Raw genomic sequence first — 18,388 nt, forward strand, 5'->3', positions numbered from 1 at the left:
GTGGATCCAAGCGGCAATGCTGTCCACCTTAAGGGCAGTGGGTGTAGCACCATGTAAGGTCCCTTCCACCGTGGTTCCAGAGATCTCAGGTTATGCCTTCGAACAAGCACCCAGTCCCCTGGTTTAAATGGATGGGGGGTAAGGACAGAAACAGAGTAATACAATGCTTTTAGTTGAGGCCACATACTATGCACCAGCTGTAAATAGTCAAGCTTACATAGAAATTCAGCATCATCAAGCAATTCAGTCTGGAGGCTAGGGATAATGGGTGGGGGGTGTAAAGCCAAGCTGATAGGGTGAATTTTTTACTCTACACAGAGCGATACCCAGTTGCGCCAGTCTCCAAGGCCAATTTAGTTAAGGTCTCTTTTAGAGTCCAATTCATTCTTTCTGCCTGCCCTGAACTCTGGGGTCTATAAACACAGTGCAATTTCCAATCCATCCCCAGTGCTGTGGCTATTCCCTGACTTACTTTTGAGACGAAGGCTGGTCCATTGTCCGACCCGATGGTGAATGGGAAGCCATACCTGGGTAAGATTTCTTCCAGGATCTTCTTAGCTATGACGTTTGCGGTCTCATGCTTTGTTGGGTAGGCTTCAACCCATCCTGAAAAGGTGTCTACAAAAACTAGCAAATATTTATATCCAAATTTTCCAGTTTTAATTTCTGTGAAGTCTACTTCCCAATACACACCTGGCCTATCTCCACGGAGGCGAGCTCCTTTTGTAACCGATTGATTGGCAGCATTAGTGAGCTGACAGGCTTTACAATTCTTCTCTTCCTGGGGGTTGATGGCCAGGGTAATGCATAATATTTACTGGTTCCCATAAGGCCCGGATGAGGCTTAAAATTAGTCTTTCCTTCAGCTGTCAGCAGCCCCCTCTCTTGGTAAATGGCTCCATGGACATGCACAATGGCAAAAGCATACCGACTGTCTGTGTATATGTTTAGTCTCTTCCCTTTTCCCATTTGTAGGGCTTTTGTTAGTGTCGTTAGTGTCACTAGTTCTGCTCTTTGTGCAGACATTCCCTGGGGGAGTGCTTCTGCCCACACTATCTCAGTGTCCGTGGTGACTGCTGCGCCCGCGTACCTTTTTCCATCTCGAATGAAACTGCTGCCATCTGTAAACCAGGTATGCTCAGCATGCGATAGTGGCAACTCCAACAAGTCTGGCCTGAGACTATATACTCGGGCCAGGATCTGCTCACAGTCATGAAGGGGCGCTTCCAGATCCGGATCCGGCAGCAGAGTAGCTGGATTTATAGGTACACAAAAGCTGATCCGCGTGGGGTTAAGTAACAAGGTCTGGTAATGGACCATGCAGGCATTGCTCTTCCACCATTTGGGTGGTTTTTTAGCACCTCCTCTAGAGCATGTGGAGCCTTGGCCTGGTCTCTCTTTTAACGCTCAATTTCACATTCTCTGTCCTTCCTTTCCTGTCTTTGCTCCTCTGTCTCTCTCTTATTGTAAACCTTTTCCGCCACGGCTACTAGATCCTAATAGACTTTTCACCAAGTCTGTCTAGAGCCTGCAACTTTCGCTTTATGTCTGGTGCAGCTTGATTTATATAGGCAAACATAATCATCTGAGCCGACTCCTGGGTCTCAAGATCATACGGGGTATATTGACTAAAAGCTTCCATGAGCCACTCAAGATATGCTGCTGGACTTTCACTTCTTCCCTGTCTAACATCATAAACTTTGGCTATATTAGTAGGTTGGTGAGCCGCTGCCTTGAGACCTGCCAACAGAGCCTGGCGATAGATGAGGAGTCGCTCCCTACCTTCAACTGTATTGTAGTCCCATGTTGGCTGGATCTCAGGAAAATAGGCAGTGATCAGGGCAGGATCCGTGATAGGCCCTCCTGTGGGGCCAGGGATATGTTTCCGGGCCGCCTATAGGATACAGTCTCTCTCTTTGGTGGTAAAAAGGACCTGTAAAAGCTGACTACTATCATCCCAAATGGGCTGATGAGTAAAGAGTATAGTTTCAAGCAAACGAATTAAATCCTGGGGTTTCTCAGAAAAGGGGGCATTTTGGGTGCGCCAATTGTATAGATCACTGGTAGAAAATGGCCAATATTGGAATTGCTGTTGACCATCTGCATCCACAGGACCTACGGCGCGTAAGGGAAAAACAGCTGCATTAGAAGAGGGGTTGATCCTACAGCGTTGTCGAGTGACTGGCCCCTCAGAAACTTTAAGGGTAGGTACTGAGGGTTTGGCTGCTGATTCTATAGCTCCCTCCTCCTCTTGATCATTCTCAGGCTCTGCAGAAGGAACCTGGGAAGGGGAGTATGGAGGAGGAAACATTTCTTCCAAGTTATCTCCCTTTCTTAGTTTCTTTTTGTAAGTCTAGGGGGCTAGATGGAGTGTTGCCCATGGTTTCCAGTCCCGTGAGTTGTACTGTCCAAAAAACAATAAAGAGTACAAAGAAAACACACACAGGCCTGACAGTTAAAAAAAAAAAAGCTTACGAAGTGGAGATCTCTCGAATTGGTCCGCTGACTTCTGTAACGGGGAAGCAGAAGGATCAGACCCACAGTGGGCGAGTTGGGCCTCGGTTAAGAGGCCCTCTTGGTCAGTTCCAGCCCAACACCGAACTGACTCACACCACACAATTCTCACGGCGGGGTTCCAAGGACCCCCCCCCCCCACAAGAGGATCTGGGACGTCTCCCAGTACCTCCAGGGTTGTCATGCAAGCGTGTCTGCTTGTCGACAACCCTTTACACAATGCAACTCGGAGTGGCCATCCTCACAAAGGAAAACGAAAGTAAAACAGACAAACAGACGAACTACAGACAAGACAAATTAACAAAGATGAATTGACAGCGCTTTACCTTCAGAGTCTGAGGTCTCAGGGGTCTTTGGGGGGATCCCAGACGAGCCCCCACTAATAGGTTGTGCCCAAGTCACAGGACCCCACCAAGAAGACCACCAAGAGTCAGACGTTCCGAAATGCAAAAGCAAGGTTTTATTTAGACGGGCTGTAGCTGGGACCTCGTCCTACACTCTGACACAGCGGAACCTAGGAGGAGAGCCCCAAGCTACAGATTTGCAGGGCTTATAAAGGCAAACAACCAGGTGTTTGGATTACTACCATGTGTTGCTCTGCTGGCTGAGATAAACAAGCAACAAATGGTCACTGCTTCAAAAATGGAGTTACTTTAACCCTTCAGGGGACACAATGAAGTCCTAACATTTTTTTTTCTATTTATATGCAGTGGCATCTTCCACTCTTCACCCATGTACTCATTACTGCAATTTGTGCTACCCTGAATCCTTGGCCTCAGATTCCTACTTGTTGGGAACAGAGAGATTTGAGACTGTGCCATTAATCTTGCAGTGTAACTAACTCTTCTGGAAAGTAGTTAAGGGTAACGAGCACAGGCTCTGGGTTCCAGTCCCTTATCTTTCTCTTACAGACAGAGAGATCCTCCACAAATTGCTTACCTTTTCTTGTCTCATTAGTCTTGTCTGCAAGTTGGAGGGACTGCCATACCTACTGTCCATGGTTGACTTGAGTAATTAAGTTCACCCATGTAAAGGGGTTAGAACCTTGCGCTTGCTACACAGGACTGTCTGCAGTAAAACATTAATATCCAAGCTGGGCACTGGTGGCTCATGCCTGTAATCCTAGCTACTCAGGAGGTTGAGATCTGAGGGTCACAGTTCAGAGCCAGCCCATGCAGAAAAGTCCATGAGACTCTTATCTCCAATAACCCACCAGAAAACCGGAAGTGGTACTGTGGCTCAGGTGGTAGAGCACTAGCCTTGAGCTGAAGACCTGAGGGACAGCTCTCAGGCCCAGAGGTTCAAGCCCATGACTGACCAAAAAAAATTAATATCCAAGATCCCTGAATTTTAACTCTACCAGAAATATAGCAGGTGGATTAGATCATTGTTTCTCAAAGTATAGGAGGTGTCACATAAGTTTACCATGAGAAGTTTTAAATCTTGTGCTGACATTTGGATGAAAATGTACACACATCAGGATACACTTGGTTTGGATTTTCTGGATGACTCCTTGTAGCTGAAGCCTTGTGAGGAGAAAGCCTGCTTTGCATTATGCTATTCATCAGACTCTTAAGCAGAAAGGCCAAGATGACTTTGAGGCCTGGCCTTGAATCTTGGAGGGAGAAGTGGAGGGGAGGGAAATTTCTTTCAGTCCCAGAGCAGCCTTCTTCCTTGCCAGATGCCGACTTTGTGTGGACAGGATAGCAGCCACATAGTGAGTGGAGCACTGAAACAAATTTGGATTTTATTTGGATGCTATTTAATTTGTGAATTTGTTTGGGTTTTGTTATCATATGGAAAAACATCAGGATTAGTGGTTTTGTTTTGTTTTTATTGACACTTAGGGTTATATTTATTTAAATAATATTATAATGAACCAATTAGCACTAGAAGCCAATGAGAATTTTTGTCTTCTAGAAAGGATCTGTCAGTCATGTTCCAGTGGCTCCTGGCTAGCTACTCAGGAGGCTGAGGGCTAAGGATCAACAGTTCAAAGCCAGCCAGGGCAGGAAAGTCCATGAGACTATCTCCAGTTAACCTCAAAAAGTCAGAAGTGGAGTTGTGGCTCAAATAGCAGAGCACTAGGCTTGAGTAGATAAGCAGGAACAGCATCTAGGCCCTGAGGTCAAGTTCTAGAACTGGCAAAAAAAAAATCCATCTATTTTTCTCAGACTTAAGAAAAAAGAGATGATGCTGAGATTCCCAAACCCTAGTTTATGAATTGTGCTAAGTATGTCATAATAAAGGATTCTCCAGAAGAATTTGTAAAAAACAAAACAAAATAAAACAAAACACCATAGGTTGTATCCTGGAACTGTCAGGTAGGGCCTGTGAATTTGATTTTTTTTTTTTGGCCAGTCATGATACCTGAACTGTGGGCCTGGGTGCTGTCCCTCAGCTCTGCAGCTCAAGGCTACCACTTAAGCCAGAGCATCACTTCCAGCTTTTTCTGCTTATGTGGTGATGAGGAATCAAACCCAGGGCCTCATGCATGCAAGGCAAACACTCAAACACTCTACCACTGAGCCACCTTACCAGCCCCTGAATTTGAATTTTTTCTGAGCTGCACATGCCGTCTTGTTCTGCAACGTGTTTGGAGCTAGGCCATCTCAGCATACAGATTGTTTCCAAGGAACAAAATAGTGACTTCAGGTCATTAGAGAGCCTCAACAGGTTGATTGCTATTACCAGGAATCTGATTTCTAAAAGTGTCAGTCTGTCTCCAGCATGGAGTCAAGCCATGTAAATCTTGACATATTGCCATGTGATTCACAATCCAGTATCCTCCTGTTAGCAGAGGCAAGAATTCTGGACACAGAGGGAGTTCCATGGAAAGGAGTCCTGTGCTTATTTTATCCTTTTTCTTGAACTTCCACACTAAAGTATCACAAGCTAGGTGGCTTAAACTTTACTGATTGATTTATTGATTGATTTTTGGTATTGGGGATCAAACTTAGAACCTCAGTCCTGCTAGACAAGTGCTCTACTGTTGAACTATATCCCAGTCCTAGGTGGCTTGAAATAGGAAAAAATTATTCTGTCACAGGTCTGGTGACTGGAAGACAAAATTGAGGTGTCAGCTTGATTGGTTCAGTCTCAAGTCCTTTAGGAGAGTCTGTTCCATGCTTTCTCCAAGCTTCTGGCTGTTGCTGCTAGTCCTTCTGGTCCCCAACTTGATTGTTTAAATGGTCTCTGCCTTCATTGTTACATGGTTGTTTTCACTGCATGTGTCTGTTTTCATGTGACATTCTCCTCTTTATGTCCCTCTTAATAGACATCAGTCATATTGGATTAAGAGCTTATTCTGTGCCAGTATGACCTCATTTTAATTTAATGATATCTGCAACCATCCTAATTCAGTCACGTTCTGAAGTAATGGTGGTTAGCTCACTAAGATAGCTCTCAAGGAGACATGGTTCAACCCATAGGACCACATGTCTTGTTTTCACTTGGAGACAAGGTGGTTTACATTTCTGAAAGAATTGTTTTCCAAAACCTGATTTAAAGTGAAGAGGATATTTAAATATTAGAAATCATGTTATATGTCATGGGAAAGCTCTATGGTAGCCTGTAGCAACTGATTTAGCTCACAATGTACCATATTTCTCCCCTGACCTCTCATTCCTACCCTTTTCTCTTCTGCCCTCTCCATCCCTCTCCTCACCTTTCCTTTCCTTCTCTGATAAAGTTTTGCTATATAGTTCAAGCTAGCCTTGAATTCATGATCCTCCTACCTTAACCTTTCAAGTGCGGGCATCAAGAGCAAGTTCCACTATGCCTGACTCAGTTGGTTTATATCTTCCCTTCCCTTCCCTCCCCTTCCTATCCCTTTTCCCCTCCACCTTCCTTTTATCCCCTTTCCACCTCTTTTCCCTCCCCTCCCCTTTCCTCATCCCCACCTCTCTTCCTTCCCTTTCTCCTTCCTTCCCTTTCCTCCCCATTCTCTCCTTCTCTCTCTCTGTCTCTCTCTGTCTTTCTCTCTTCTTTGCTATTGGGATTTTAGTTCAGAACTTCACATTTGCTAGGCAGGTACTCTACACATTCATTTTGTGTTGTTTATTTTTATGGACTGATCTTACTTTATGCCTGGGTCAGCCCATTTGTGCTTTCCTGAAATTGCTGGAATGACAGCTGTGTACCCAGCCATTGGTAGAGATGGAGTGTCATGAACTTTTTTCATTTCAGTTGGCCTCAGTCTGAAATCAACCCTACCCACCCTCCCTATCACCTCCACATCCCAAGTTGCTAGGATTACAGACTTGAACCACCATGCGCAATTTAGTTCTTTCTTGATTCTTTTTTGCTTATTTATATCCTTTGGTTGTCACTCTCTGTTTTGACCATTACACCTGACATCCGTGTGGGAAGAGTAGAGAGGAGAGAAGGGAACTACTCTGTGCTAGGAATAACTTTCATCCCTCTTCCCCTGAAAATTTATTCGCCCCAGTTTCCATTCTCTCAGTACCATCTTTGTGTGATGCTAAACTATACTTACCACCCACTAGATTAGTTTCTCTGCTTTCTGGCATAATTGTGGTCCATGGCATTGAGTTTGAGGTGCTCTCAAGAATGGGCAGTAGGCTATTCTGATGGGTTCACTGTGTGGATTCTTCAGATCATATTGTTTAAACAGTTTTTGTGCTGGCTCTTTTTTTTCCCCTCAAGATAATTAATAGGCCATTTTTATCTGTTCAGGGAGCTTCATCATGGCCTTAACCCTCTCTGAACCTTTCGTGAGAGGACAAGAAGTTAATGGGAAAGATTTTCTTTTTTAAAAAAACTTTTTTTGTGAAACCAGATATGATGGTTCACACCTGTAGTTCTAGCTACTCAGGAGATAAAGGTGGAAGGATTTGCTTGAGTTAACAACTTTAAGACTGGTCTGGGCAGCACAGTGAGAAACTTATCATAAAAAATAAACTAAAAGAGAGAAAAAAAGTAAAGGATAAAGGAATAGAAAATTCTCTATAAAGCCCTTTCCTGAAATCAAGTAGTAAATTTGGGAAGATTGTAAATGCAGTGCAAACCACTTAGCTTTAGAATGATCAGGGTTGAATAAACTCAGGTAATGTGTTGTTGTTTTTTTTTGAGTTAAATATTGTTATTGTTATTATAAAGGTTTTGTACAAAGGGGTTACAGTTATGTAAATCAAGAGTACATTTCTTTTTGGACATTACCAGCCCTTCCTCATTCTCTTCTACTTTTTCCCTCCTGTCCCTACCCACAAATTGTATAGCTCAGTTTCAACATAGTATCTGGGGAGCACCACTGCTGCATTTATTCACCATCTCTTTTCGTTAATTAAAATTAATTGTGCTAGGTCCAGTTCTCTGAGAAGTAGAATGAAAATGGTTCAGAAGCTCTTGTGCAAGCAATTTGGTGTACAAAACACCTGGAAGAGAGACAAGGACAGGAGTAGGCCAGGAAGACTTTCAGACTGCACTGCATGTCTGACTAATGTGAAAACAGAGGTCAGAGGGAAGAGGACTGGCAGTAAACTGAAATTAAAAACAGCTGAGATTCTCTAGAGAGTTACCGTATTTATTTGAGAAGAGCATTGCAACAGGAATAGCAGAGCATTGCAATGGGCATGCTCATTACATTAAACCATGGGCATATTTAGAGAGGCTAAGGCAAGGGAGAAATTTTAAAGATAAAAATGAAGCAAATTGGGCTGGGAAGGTGGAGGGCTTGCCTTGCATGCATGAGGCCCTGGGTTCGATTCCTCAGCACCACATAAGCAAAAAGCAGGAAGTGGCGCTGTGGCTCAAGTGGTAGAGCGCTAGGTAGTTTTGAGCTGAAGAGCTGAGGGACAGTGCCCAGGCCCAGAGTTCAGGCCCCACGATCGGACCCCCCCCAAAAAAAAATGAAGCACATTTTGAAATAATTGACCTTGGGCCGAAATGAATTAGCCAGCATGGTATGAAACAGTTTCTAGGCAGTTGTGCCTGTATTTTTGCATAAGGCAGTGGGGGCCTGGAGGTCAAACCCCACAACTGACAAAAAAAATCCATTTAATACCCTTTTCTGGAATTGCTTGCTTTCTCTTCCTTCCCTCACCCTTTCTTTCCTTTTTTCTTTGTTTCTCTTTCTCTCTCTCTTCCTCCCTTCTCTTTCTCCCTTCTTTCTTCTCTCTCTCTCACTCTACCTTTCCCTCCCTACCTCCTTTTCTCTTTGTTGAAGTTGACACAGGAGACTCCATTTTGGTTCTGATAACTTTCACATTTCTTTCACAGTACAAAAAGACTCAGGAGGTAAGATATTCCAGTTTAGAATTTTTTTTGGCCAGGCTGATGGTGAATTCTTTATTTTTATTTATTTCCAGTCCTGGGGCTTGAAATCAGGGCTTGGAAGTCCCTCAGCCTCTTTGTGCTCAAGGCTGGTGCTCTATCACTTGAGCCACAGCACCACTTCTGGCTTTTTGAATTGTTTATTGGAGATGGCTGGCTTCAAACCATGATCCTCAGATCTCAGCCTCCTGAGTATGTAGGATTACAGGTGTGAGTCACCAGCATCCAGCTGATGGTGAATTCTTGAGCCGAAGTTTCCTGCAAGAGGAATCCTCTGTTTATAGGAATCCCTCTATGCTCACTCATTGCCTGGAGAAATTCCTTGGGGAAATGTGGACACTGCATAGGTGTAGTGGCAGACAGAGTTGTTGGGTGAGATAAGTAGTGAGAGTGAGTTGGGAAATTGGAAGTAAAGATAGGAGACAGAATTAAGTGTTAAGGTTTGGAAGTGAGCACACTTTGTTCTTCCTAAGAACTGATATCACACCAGGGCCTTGTAAGCCAAGTGAAGAAGCTTAGAGATTTCCTTATGGGCAGCAAGAATCTTTGAAAGTGTTTTAAGCAAGAAGTGATGTGATCAGTTGGCTTTTAAAGAGATGGTTAGGCATTGAAGGTCTTCTGTCTGATTTCTGTTGGGAGTTCATTTTTCCCTATGTGAATAATTGGCTATTGATTTTCAATGTATTAGTTTATCATAATTTGCATTAAAATCTTGGAATCATCTTTCTTTGAGTAGAGATGCTCCTAGTGGCTTTGGTTCTTGCTGAAGTTTGCTGCAAATGGCCTCTGAGCAAGCATGAAACTTCACACAAATCTTGGAAAATTATTTCCCTAAATATTAGATGGAGAAGGTGTTTGTTATTTGGTAGGTTCTCTTAGTGTACATTCGTTAACTTGCTGCAGCATTAATGGTCCTTAGATGTCTACATAAAGAAACAAAATAAACTTACCATTAATGATGTAGGTGGTCATATTGCCAATTAAATGAAATGTCTTCAACTGCTTCATCATAAGAAAGTTGTATTCAAGCTGGGGGTCGGTGGCTCATGCCTGTAATCCTAGCTACTCAGGAGGCTGAGATCTGAGGATTGTGGTTCAAAGCCAGCCCAGGCAGGAAATTCCGTGAGACTCTTATCTCCAATAAGGCACTAGAAAACTGGAAGTGGTGCTGTGGCTCAAGTGGTAGAGTACTAGCCTTGAGCTGAAGAGCTCAAGGACAGCGCGCCCAAGCCCAGAGTTCAAACCCCATGACAAAAACAAACAAACAAACAAAACAAAAAACAAAGAAAGTTGTATTCAGGTATTCAGGGTTTGTTTTTCTGTAAAACAAATTTATTTTGGTTGATGGCTACTTCAAAGTGATGCATAGTTTGGCAACTCATATAAGTGTATAGGAATGAGTCTAGAGACCATTAGATTTATTTCTAGTCTATTTGATGCTCAGAGCTTTGGGATTTAATTATGTCTGCTAAGAACAATATAATTTAGTTTATCTTCTTTTAAATGTAGCTGCAGAGTTCATTTTAATTCATAAGTATATAAGGCTTTTAGCTTAGTAATTGTTATCCTTTAGATACAAAATAAATGTTGGTTACTTTGTTGAATAATTCTTCTGACTTGAAACATATCGAATAATAAACTAGTTCTGTTTCTTGATATATTTCCCAAAGAATCAGAGAAAGATCATGAATGCCCACATTTTTATAGCAGCATTATTTACAATAGATAAAGCATAGAAGTAGCCATCAATGAATGAATGGATAGACAAATATGGCAATCCATACAATAGAGTATTATTCAGCCTTATGGAAGGAAGAAATTCTGATAGATGAAGGAGTAAAAAAATCATAGAGAAAGAATAAATCGGTTGTAGGGCATCTGGGTTGTTTTCATAACTTGGCTATGGTGAACGGTGCAACAATGAACATAGATATGCAGGTGTCCTTATTGTATCCTGACTAGTAAGCTTTAATATAAATGTCCAAGAGTGGGATCATTAGATCCTGGGGTAATTCTAATCTTAATTTACTTTTTGAGGAATCTCTATCCTACCTTTTGTAGTGATTGCACTAGTTTACAATCCCACCAACAAAATAATAGGATCCCTTTCCCCCACTTCCTGAAGCACTTGTTGTTTATATTTTTGATAATGGTCTTTGGAACTGGAATGAGATGGACTCTCACTGTTACTTTTATTTGCACTTCCTTAATGGCCAGCAATGTTGAGTGTTAACTCATGTGTTATTGGCTATTTTTATTTTTTCTTCTGATAAGTATCTATTTAGTTCCTTTACCTATACATTAATTGGGGTTTCGTTTTGAGCCACATGTATATATTCTGGCTGTTAGGACTTTGTCAGATATATAGCTGCCAAAGATCTTCTTTCATTCTGTAGGATATCTTTTTAGCTTAGTAACTATACCCATAGCTGTGCAAAAGCTTTTTAGCTTGATGTAATCACATTTGTTAATTGTCTGTTTTATATGCGGAGTTCCTGGGCTCCCAGAATTCCACTCAGTAAGTTCCTGCCTATGCCAATAAGTTCTAGTGTTTATACTACTTCTTCTTGTAGTAGAAAACATGCAACTTTTGAGCAAAGAAGGCCTTCTGGAAAAGCTGCCTGTCAATGAAGGAAGGTCTGGAAAAGTAGGCCCTCTTCCAGACCAGAGAAATAGGAAAGCAGTACCTTTCTTCCTTGTAGGGAGAGGGGGGAAGAGACACTTTAGTCCAGGCTTGCCTTGCCTTCATGATGCAAGAATCGAAGCCCCAAGCTCACCATCTCCAAAATGAACATGTGACAGTATTACAGACTGCTGAAACTCTTGGTGTGTGTAGCTCAAGCACACGGGAAACTGATCATCTGTAGTGACTCTTCTGCAATTTAGAGCACATAAGATCCCTGTGGAAAGAACAACATCTATTGAGAAAATTAATTTATAGCACCCATCTAGTGTTCTATTTCTATTTGATGTCTTCTGTTGGCTGTGGCAAAGCACAAGAGATGTTGGGACTTTATGTGAGTAAGTAGAAACACTAGAAAAGGGACAAAGGAAAACCAGGTCACTAGGCAAAGCTCTCTTTACTCAGCCCTATGACCAAGTGGCGATTTTTTAGTCAGTGGAAGTTCCAAAGTTCATATAAAGAAAAAGGATGTTTGAGGGCCCTGTCTTGAACCTAAAGTGATCTAAAGTAAGGTTGAGGGTGAGAGGGACAGTGCATATGGCTGGTGGACTTTATGATTAAAGCCTCACCTCTATCTTGGGATGGCAGAGTTTAGATCAGTGGTTCTGTTTTCTCACAAACTTGACTTTGCATAGGGGTTTGATGATAATGAACTTCAGAAAACAGCCAACAGTCTTTTAAAAATAAAAGATACAGCTATTCTGTTTACTGTATATACATATATATACACATATATATCGTATATATATACATATATATATACGATATATATGTGTATATATATATATATATATATCCAACAGGAAATGAAACAAACATAGTAAAGAAAAACCTTAACTCTGATATCTATTACAGCACTGTTCACTCTAGTCACGATATGGAATCAGCTGAGCAGTCTACTGATGGGAGAATGTGTGGAGAACAGGTGTTCTACTTGTGCAACAGAATGTTTACTCAGCCATCAGAGAAGAAACCCTGTCATTTAGACAACATAGGTAGAACTGGAGGTCACAATGTTCAGTGATGTTAACTGAGCACAGAAAGACAAGTACCCCATGGCCCCACTGACATACGGAATCTGCAGAAGGTCTCCTAGAAGGAGAGAATAGAATGGTAATTACCAGGGACTGAGAAGGGTAGGAAGAAAAGAGATAAAGGGAGGTTGCATAACAGATATTAAAATATAGTTATATTGGAGAAATAAGTTTTAATGTTCTCCAGCACGGGAAGGCTACAGATTTATGTATTAAAATATAATATGTACATGCTAAAATAATTTTTATGGCTTTACTATGCACTTTACAAAGAAAACACAAAGAAGTGATAAATGTTTCAAGAGAGGGAAATAATTACCTTGATTTGATCAGTACTATATAAATGTATCAACTTAATAAATGGTGCCTATAATTATGTATAATTATGTATCTATTAAAATAGTAAATAATAAAATAATAGCTATCTATAAAAATAACAAATCTAAAAGAATAAAGTATTTTCTTTTTCACTAAAGGATAGAAGACCAGACAGTACACAAGAGAGGAGACACTTCATGAGGATGAGAATTTTAGAACTTTAGTGTGGTCTTGATGCTGTTAAATGGCAAAGCGATTCCAAATCTCAATATTTGGTAGAACTTTCAGGATGGCTTAGAGGAGAAGCAGTCCTTATGCATCTTCCTATCTGGTGTCCAGTGAGACTGTGACAAATTGTTTTCTCTTCTAATGAACGGTAGGAAGCAATTTCGTATATTCTACTTTCTTTTTGAAAGATAGAATGGAAGACACAATGAGAGACTCTTTCCTCCTTCATTTGTGCATTATTTACTTCCATATGGTTGAAATTCATACCACCAGTTCACAAGCTTGTGTCAATATAGTATATCTTTGGCATCTGTAGTGTTAATAACAGTGGAAGGTTATGGAGCCGATTTTAAGACCTTTGAATCTTCCTGGTAGCAATTCCTAAGCTCACTGTAAATGCATTCTTACCATTACTTGACAGTAGATTTAGGGTATCTGGGTTCTTTGCACCATTTTCTGTAAATATCAGTTCAGAGCCTTCAGAATTAATTGCTTCTTGGGTGCCTGATTACTGCTCACTTAGCCTATGTAAAGAAGTAGGTCATTCTATTCATCAGAATCTTGCTGTGCTATAATTATGTGAAGAGCAAGTGATTACAGTTAGAGTTTCTGTGTGATTTTTTTAAAAGCAGGTAAATTTAGCATCATTAGAGAATAAGTCATAGCTAGAAAAACTCGATGTTCTTTAAAAACATGCCTACAATACTTAAAAACGGGCAGGTTTTTATTATTCTTAAGTATGTTATGTAAGTTAGAAAAAAAGCTTTGTTTATTTCTTGGGTTAGAAAGGGCACTTGTGTATGGTTAAGTAACAAGGAGAAGCTGGTATTCCTTTATTGACATTGTTGCAAATGCTTTGAGCAGAGGACTATGTTTTAATACTTCATTTTTTTTTTTTTGCCCTTCAAGTTTTTTTTAATAACCTTTATTTAACATGTGAGTTACAGAAAACATATTCGCAAAGTGCAAAGTATTACTGCCACAAGCAGTTCAGGTGGACATGACTGTCTAGATCCTCCATGTACATACACCAATCCCTTTTTAGGTAACAGATCTATGGTTTGTGTCATGCTTTTCCAAATGTTACAAATTCACCAATTCAAAATCCGAAAGCTACATGAATATTTTGATAACCAAGAATAAACTACACAAACTCAATCTGTTTGGTTAAAAAAAATGCATTCCTGCTTTTCTTAGGGATAAAAATTTCACTGAAGACAAAAACAGCAACAGGCTTCTAGACAGAAGTATTGGCAGAGTTACAATTAAAATACTGAATTTCCTTTATGCTCAATTTAAAGAGACATAAAGCAAGATATACTAAGCAATTTCTAAACGCATTAGTAGGCTTATAGCATACTATTAAAATATTAGCATCAATGTTTCTTCTAAATATATGTATCCCTAGGGGACAACCAGAACCATATACATCAATGGTTCTAATCAAAGTAAAATTCTGAGCACACCTGCACACATCTCTCTCCCTGCAGGCTTCCTATCCTGCCCTCTGCTGCCAGCCTCTAAGTAACTCCTGACTTCATTGCCCAGAGGTGGCACAATCCATCCAAGATGGATCTGCTGATTGTAACAGGTATTTACAAGTTATTTAATTCACTACTTCTACTTTTTACCATACATTTATCTCAGGACATCTATAAAGATTAGATGTTCTGAAATAATGAGAGCTTTGTGTACAATGTAAGTATTTTACCAAAGTGGCGATGCTAACTGAGCCCTTCCCCACCTTCCTCTTCTCCCTCACCATCTCTCCAGACACGCGGAGATAATTCGCTCCTAGGAGACAGTTTTTCCTAAAAACTAACAGAAGGACATTTCTATAGGGATTATTTTCTACTTTTTACTTTTAGCATTAAGACTTAACCCTTAATACTTGATAATATTAACTAAAATACACATACAAAACCAAGTCTAGACCAACAAAACAGGCCCGAGATAGCCTGCTCTTTGCACACTTCCTCCCCAACCCCACCCCTGCTGCCACCCAGTAAACAGCACAGTCTCTAAGACATTACAATTCATTCCCAAATTCAACCACAACAAATACTTCAAAGGCATTATGTTAGCCTTCTACTTTTACAAGGTTATACACATTTGGACATCTAGAAAAACTAGATGCTTCTAATAAGGTCTTAGGTTTCCCACCAAACAAACATACAAGTAGTGCCAGATAAAGCACACACACTTAGCAAAAGCTCTAATTTGAAAGAGAAGATTCTGGCCTAGAACCCTTCCCATTTCCATCAACCCAATGTCAGGGTTATTTACACATCTGTAATATTTCAAGGGGATTTTTTAAATAATTTTACTTTAATGTTTAAAGTCTTTAAATTTTAACACAAAATGTACTCAATGTGTTAGCTTACTAATTCTACTTTTGTCACTGGCAACCTCTTTAACATCTAGCAAGACTAGATATTCTAAATTAGGACTCATCTGTCCTTTATATACACTATATACAGAACAAAATTAAAATGCATAGACGCAAGAGACAATGGTCTATCTTGCTTCACCATAAACCCACTGGTAGAAAGCCCTCTGCACTTCTCCTCCTCCCTCCCTGAACCAGAACGCACACGTTGCGTACTGCTCAGAAGCCGTTTCATCATTCCATTTCCAAAAGACAAAATGTCATTATGAATTTTAGCAAAACAGTATCTACAAAATGAATTATTTACTACCTCTACTTTTAACATACTTTGTGCACTTCTAAACATCTAGAGAGACCAGATGTTTCAAATAAGGACTTACTTGTCCACTATATACACAGTAGTATTGAATAAGCCACACACATGTAACAATGGTTCTATCTGAAAGTGTCTTCTAGGTGGGAGCAGTCTAGCCTAGATCTTTTCATTTCTTCCAACTCCTCTCCAGTATCACACTTGATACTTACAGTCTCTTACAGATGTTACAATTTTGCTTCTAAAACCTTTTTCAGAAGACAGCCTTTCTATGAATTTTAACAATGCATACAACATGTGTTAGTTTACTAACTCTACTTCTGTCATACACTGGCAACCTCTTTAATATCTAGAGACTAGATATTATAAAATTAGGACTCATTTGTCCAGTCTGTACATAATATATACAATACAGCAAAGTTAAACGAAATGTACGTAACGTAGAGGGTAAGGGATAAGCTGAAATTTTCTCACACACACTAACAAAATTAACTTTTGCAGCAGTTTCCTTTCCATCACCTTCAACCCAGTGAACAAGTACAGACACTACACTGTTCACAGAGGTGGTTTAACAACTCCATTTCCCAACACAGTATTTCCCAAATTTTGCAAAGCTATTTACAGTTATTCTACTTCTACTTTTAAGTACACCAAACACTTCTAAATACCTAGGACTGACTATTTCATACGCAAACTTGCTTGCTGTGCTCACAGCACTGGTAAATACAATTGCACATGCAACAGTGGTTATAATCCGAGGTATCCTCTAAATACGGCCATTTTGGCCATGGGCCATTCCCTCCTCAATTCCTTCTTTCTGCCTTCAAACCAGTAGACCAGTACAGGCATATGTAATGCTTAGAGATAGTTAAACAAATTCATTATCTAATTGTCATTTACAGAAAAAAAAAAGCTTCCTATGACATTTTAACACAAAGTACACAAAATGTGCTAATTTTACTACTTTGTCATACACTGGCAACCTCTTTTAACATCTACAGACTAGATGTTGCAAAAGTTGGGCTTTTTTGTCTATTATATATACACTATATACACAGCAAAACAAAATGCACAATACAGAAAAATGGCATCTGAGGATGTCCAGGTATGAATACACTAGCACATTACTTTTTGCAATTGCTCACTTCCACCTCTCCTCCAAACCAATAAATGAGTACAGGCAGTACCTGCCATTCTGCTCACAGAGGTGCTTTCCCCATTCCATTTTCTAAAGACAGTGTTTCATGTGAATGTTAGCAAAAAGATACCTAAAAAGTGATTATTTTACTATCTCTACATTTAACATACGTTGGGCACTTCTAAACATCTAGAGAGACTAGATGTTTTCAAGTAAGGACTCAGTTTGTCCACTATATACACGGCAGTCTTCACTGACTGCACACATGTAACTAAATATAAACTGAAAAGTGTCTTCAAAATATGAACATTCTAGAATCTTTGTCCACCTACCCAGTGGGCTAGAATGCTCAGATTTTCATAAGACCTTTTCTAGAGATTTTAACACAAAACATACAAAGTCTACTAATTCTATTTTTGTCATACACTGGCAACCTCTCTAACATCTAGAAAGACTAGATGTAAGTTAGGACTCCTTTGTCCTTTATATACACTATGTACACAAAAAGTAGAACACAATGGGACAAGGTTCCTCTTCACTGTAAGCACTGGAGTGGCCCTCTTTACATTTCTTTCACCTGGGTACCAAGGCGTAAGCACCATGCCTACAACTCAACCGGTTAACCGTTCTCCCTCCCCCACAAAATGCATTTCACAAGACTTTTAATAGGGACGTTTACAAAATGTGTTATTTTCCTACTCCTACTTTAAAAATACATCAGGCACTTCAGAATATCAAAGGTACTTAAGTGCAGTCAACTCTATATACAGCAAGGGGAATGAGCTGCACACAGATCAGTGGCTGTCACTGGAAAACGTCTTCGCCGATCCCCTCTTCCTTCTCACAGGTCTTCTGTTCCATGTCCTCCAACCACCGACCGGAACAAACGCGGACGAGTGTGGCTCTGGCTGTGTCCTCTGGAGGTGGTCTCACACCGCCATTCCAAGTCACTTCCAGAAGACGTTTCTATGGTCTTTACAAACACATGCGCATTGACAGGTGCGACTTTCTACCTCTACTTTATCATACGTCGGCAACCTCTTCGCATCTGGAATGCCCAGATGGACTCCAAGTCGTCTTTTAAAAGGTTGGGGGAAGTTGAGAGCAGCTTTTTCATATTATATACACAGGCCTGCTAGCGGCCAGGAAATCTTCGTGGGCTTCCGGTGGGCACCCGTGGCCATCACTCTACCGTTTCTCCGCGGGCACCAGCCCAACCGCCGGGGCCGCCAACCGTTGCCCCTGCCGTCATCCGGGGCTCCGCTCACCTGCCAGGACCGTTAGGGCCTCCGTGTGTCCTTGTCGCGGGCTGCGGCCTCCCTGTGGGGCAGGGAGGTCACCCCAGCTCCCGGATCGGCGGCCTAGAATGCGGGCGAGCTTGCAAGGCCTCGTGCGGTCTCCGTCCTCCAGCCCGTCAAAGCCTCCGCCGCCGCGGTGGCCCGGCTGCGCCATGCCCGCCGCCGCCAAGGGCGCCGCG

The 18,388-nt window shown here is 41.1% G+C and overlaps 1 protein-coding gene across 1 annotated transcript in view; it reads left to right on the forward strand.

Annotated features, from left to right (window-relative positions):
* LOC105984975 (chromosome unknown open reading frame, human C14orf37) overlaps window positions 1–18,388 on the forward strand; it is a 103,441-nt gene that overhangs the window by 71,785 nt on the left and 13,268 nt on the right. The window lies entirely within an intron of this gene.

This window comes from Dipodomys ordii, unplaced genomic scaffold (genome assembly GCF_000151885.1).
Source record: "Dipodomys ordii isolate 6190 unplaced genomic scaffold, Dord_2.0 Scaffold2, whole genome shotgun sequence".
NCBI classification, from domain to species: domain Eukaryota; kingdom Metazoa; phylum Chordata; class Mammalia; order Rodentia; family Heteromyidae; genus Dipodomys; species Dipodomys ordii.